General features: G+C 46.7%; 1 pseudogene; it reads right to left on the bottom strand.

The window, feature by feature from the left end:
* Positions 1 to 588: 588 nt before the first annotated feature.
* On the bottom strand, positions 589 to 3,714 carry LOC100392750 (pre-B-cell leukemia transcription factor 1-like; annotated as a pseudogene).
* Between the last annotated feature and the right edge of the window lie 1,344 nt (positions 3,715 to 5,058).

The following is a 5,058-nucleotide window of genomic DNA, read 5'->3' as shown; positions in this document are numbered from 1 at the left end:
CATGTTGCCCACTCTTCTAGTTTTCTGCCTGGAGATGGCTCAGTGTTCCTTACAATTGCCTCTCAGCAGATAACATATTCTCCACACACGTCAAGACCTCTTCCCAACAATTTTCTTTAACTTTTTCCTCTTTAAATTCCTCTAATTGTTGAAAATACCCTTCAGTGATAGTAGGCAGAGACTCTGGGAGTTTAAGACAGGCACAAGGGCAGGGAAGAGGATAAAAATTGAGTTTGATGGCTGAAGGCAGGGAAGGGTGGCTTCTACCCTGGAAAAAGGGAAGAGCATAAAATTGTCCAGATTGGCTGAAGTAGCATCCCAGAGAAGAGATGCTCATTGTTTGCTGACTGCTTTAACCTCTAGTCTCTCCACTTCCACGTTGGGAAAGGAAACCACCCTCCTGCTCCTTCCCCAACTGGGGCACAGTGTCAGCCAAGATGCAACTGCTGGGTGTTCAGTTGGAGGTATTGGTGAACACTGCCAGGGCCTTCTGCAGGGGAGGTCACTAATAAAAAGGAAAGATGGCAGGATGCTACTACATCAGCATGGATACCCTGTGGACTGTACACCTGACCAGCTGCAAGTCCATCACTGTATCTTCCTGTCTGGCTGATAACATGGCAAAGGGTATCCACCTGTGATTGCACATTGGCTCCAACCTGGGCCCCTTGGTAAGAATCCCCATCGAGTGACTGCAGGCTCATGAACCAATCTCAGGAGTTTGATATGTTGAAAGAACCAGCTGAGTTGGGAGTTGAGGGCGAGTTAGCTTGGCTTCCACGGGCTGACACACTGGTAGCAGTAACAGCTGTTTTGGCAGCATAAATACTAGCTTCCTTTTAACTTACCTATGTTCTTGTACCAGATTCAGTTCCAAACCAGTTTGATACCTGGGAGACTGATGCCACACTTCTTGGCTAACTCCTCTTTGACTTCCTCACTGGGGTAAGGATTGCTGAGATGGGAATAGAAACACTCATTCAGATTTCCGTTGCTTATTGAAATTCCATCAATTCTGCCATGTATCCAGAAATCCTGGCCACAGATTGCCAGGAGCCTATTTCTGCCTTGCAGAGGAGACAGGACTGAAAAACCATCACGGCCTTGCATGTGCTCTGCTTGAGCTGCATCTGGATAGAGCTGAACTTGGGGTGGATGATGCTGACCATCCGCTCAGTCTCCTTTGGGGAAATGGGCCTGGTCTGGCTTTGCTTTCACAGGAGACTCATCACGTGGGTGGTGAACTCATTGCAGGCCTGCTCATTTCTCCAGCTCTATATGGTAGGTTTGTCTGATCTGTGAGAGTTTGGCTCTGTCAGCATGTGGTCCATCAGCACCAGCTGGGGACCTATGGCGGCTGCTCCTGGGCTCTTCAGATACTATAGTGTTTAGTCTTCAATTTCACACAACACGTTAGACTAAGGCAGGCTTAATTCTGTGGCATTTCAAAGCATGTTTTCTGGCCTGTGCCTCATCCAAACTCCGGTCTGTGATGGACATAATTTTCTGTAAAATGTCTCCAATGTCCTGCCTCCTCCCAGTCCCCCCACTCAGTCCCTCCAGCCCCATCCTGCAAGTGCTGGAACAGGCCAGAGTATTGGGCCATTCAGACCCCAGCATGGCAATGCATCAGCCTGGGCTGTTGGTCCATTTCCAAAGGCTATGTCAGCCCCCAGCTCTTCCTCTCTGCTGGGAAGCACCAGGGCTTTTTATACTTCAAGATTGTCATATCAAATCCTTTTCAGGATAAATAGGGAAGGGGGGAAAAAGACCAAAATAAAAACTTTGTCCCTTTAGCAGATGGAAGGGGTTGCAGGGTGAGGGCGGGGATAAGGCCTGGTGGTGAAGGGTGTTGACTCTAAAAGCAAGAAAAATAAACCATGTTCCCACTTGGTGAAAAGAGAAAAGGAGCTGGCTTTTCGTTTTTCAGTCCTGTCTCCTTTGCAAGGCAGAAATAGGCTCCCGGTGATCTGTGACTTTAATATTTTACAAATATGCATTGATGGGGAGATGGAGGAAGGCGGGGGATTGCAATGCAAACTTTTCCCCCACCCACCTCCAGGCCAGAGTGTACCTCAAAGGGTGTGGGCTGTGGAAAAGGCAGATGTCCCCCAGCCACTACAGCAAGCAAAGCGCACAGACTCTCTCCTCCTGTCTCTGCAAACTCCAGCAGCCCTGTCAGCCTTCCTGCTTTTGTTTCTGGAGTTTGAGTATTACATGATCACAATGTCCCACAATAAGCTGTCTACAAGGTTGAGGAGCAAGGAGAGCCAGTCCAAATCCTAAAACTGAAGAACTTGGGAGTCCAGTGTTGAAGGGCAGAAAGTGTCCAGCATGGGAGGAAGGGTGTAGGCTGGGAGTTGAGGCCATTGTCACCTCTTCACATTTTTCTGCCTGCTTTATTTGCTGGCAGCTGATGAGATGGTGCCCACCAGACTAAGGGTGGATCTGCCTTCCCCAGCCCAGTGACTCAAATGTTAATCTCTTGGCAACACCCTCACAGACATACCCAGGATCAGTACTTTGTATCCTTCAGTTGACACTCTGTATCATCACAAACTCTCCAAAACACCAGCCAATTATTCACAAGTGGGATATTCTGGGTTACATTTGGAGCCATATATCTTGTTCTCTGTGAAATGGAGTTTCTATAAAATGTATTCTGACTACACTGGGTCATTCAGCTGCATATGCTAAATTTGATACAGGGAGTTCTGAATACCACGTAGTGTCATTTTACAAAGTAAATTCCAGGTCTAGTTTTCGTCATTAACAGGAACTAGGCTGAGCTCTCTATCCTTGGATCATCCTAATGGGCAGTCAGGTTCAAGATGTACAGCAATGAGAACAGGGAATGGGAAAGGCTTTAAACTGAGGCCATCGGTGCCTCATCTCGTGGTCATTCTGACTACATGAGCCTGACTTGGACTACGCAAATCATAGCATGCTGTCCAACTACTTGGTATGTTCTATGACACATAGTCCATTATTCTGGAGTGTCTCAAGTTTGTTACTTGGACTAATAGTAAATGACCAACCAGAGAACTGTTGAATCAATGTGGGTCGAAATTCAGGAATCCAGTCTTTCGTAATGACTTCCCCACTAGCAAGGCTGCTGGCTAACCCGTGTAGGAAGTATTTCTGGTTTCTGCAAGAACAGTACTGATAAATTCTGAAGACTTACAAAGACACGTAAACTCAGTCAACTTTTTCCATATTAGTAAACTTCTTATAAATATCCAAAAACCTTCTAATGCCGCATGGCAGTGTGGGTGACAAGGCTCTCTGGAAGAGTCTCCGATGCTTGATTCTGAAAGGCCAGATCCCAGTTTCCTTGTTTTTCCCTTAGAATGAGCCTTTGGCCTTTCTATCCCCTGAGTTTTTGGCAGGACATGGATTTTCTGGAGTGAGACCCTCTGAAGGGCTGGTTCCACAGGGAAAAGGGTACAAGGCTGAGATGCGGACTCCAGGCTGAGGGGTGCCAGGGAATGTCAATGATGTGCTGCTTTCCTAGACTACCTCCTTTACCTTTCTTCCTTCAGGAAGAGATGGAGTTCAGACACAAGGTGGCTAAAAGGTGGGCTGCTAGTAGGACACTATAGGTGTAAAGGAAGCCTTGTGTGACAAACCCAGAGCAGTGTGGTTTTTCATGACTGGAGCTGATTGTCCTTTCTAACACACTGACCTGTTAATGAGGATATGGAAATAAAACATGTAGTGTGACTCTCCAAGAAAGTTGGGTTGGATTTGTGGTGGCCTGTTAAGACTGTACTGCCTGAAAATGGACCTGTTTGCTACTGGGGTTTTAGGGACTCGAGTCAAAGATGACTGCCCCCAAGATGAATTCAACAGGCTTATCTCGGCCAGCACTGGATCTGCCATGCCATCAACCAGTGACATAGCCAAAGTTGGTAAATCTGAGCTCATACTTCAGTGAGGAACGTGTAATTCACATGGAGATGTCTCGTGTTTAGGGCTGGCCTCAACTGAAGCATGGAACTGAGGTCTTGGTGAAGAGCCTGGATGTGACTTGGAACCCCTCTGTGCTCATGGCTTGGTGTTATGGCATCTACTCAGTGTTTCCTCTGTGCCTGAACATCAATCTTTTATTTCTTCAGTCTGGGGGACTGCTGGCCCTGTGGACTGTCCCCAGCTGCCCAGATGTGAAGCTATTCAGAGCAGGCTGCAACCTGAAGCTGATGCCCACATATGCCTCATGTTCAACAGCTGTTTGGAGCTGTGTTCTCCAGAGAATAAGGATGCTTATAAAATGTCACTGCCTGGGGCCAAGTGGCTCCTGAAACAATGCCTACTGATGTCTGCAAATGGAAAGGCCACCATGCGAGATGCAGACATCCATACTGGATGAGCTGTCTATGGACCTGCTTCATGACCTAGGACTATTTTTTTCCTTCAAATGCTCTAAGTATTGTGCAGGGGAAGATTAAAACATGACTTTGACATTTTAACCTACAACGTTAACATATGGGAGAGGTCTAATGGCACTTTCTTAGATAAAATGGACTGTTAAAGCTGAAGCCAGCCTGATACAGGGGTAGCAAATCCTCTGATTCAACCTGGGAGTTGGATGTGGGGTGACCTGTTGTAAACTGTGCTAACTGAAGGATGAGGAGCATTCTACTGACTGCATGGACAGGGCATTAACTCGGATTTCATGCACACACGCAGTTAGTGACCCGAAGGCAGAAAATACCACAGGAATAGTCTCTGGTCCTAGAAAAAAGGCTTAAGTCTTTGCATAACAAAGGCACATTTCTATAAAATCCCTTGTAGTTCTAGAAATAGCAGGTGATGTTTTCACTTTAGTCAAGCTGTGTAGAGGTCATGTTCCCCCTGGTTCATTCTCATGTGAGTCTTCTGTGTGAACTGAACTGTAGAGCCTTCAAGGGCTTTAGGAAATGTCTTCCTCTACTATAGCCTCTTCTGTCACCTGTATGCCAAATGTTGGCATTTGAGTATGAAACCACTAAGGCCGAAGGGTTGCAGGAAGGCATCGTGAACCTATGTACACATTCTGGTGATCAAGTTAAAAGGCAC

The sequence above is a fragment of the Callithrix jacchus genome, chromosome 16 (assembly GCF_049354715.1).
Source record: "Callithrix jacchus isolate 240 chromosome 16, calJac240_pri, whole genome shotgun sequence".
NCBI classification, from domain to species: Eukaryota; Metazoa; Chordata; class Mammalia; order Primates; family Cebidae; genus Callithrix; species Callithrix jacchus.
Note: the sequence above shows the minus strand (reverse complement) of the source record. Positions and strands in the feature narration are given on the sequence as shown.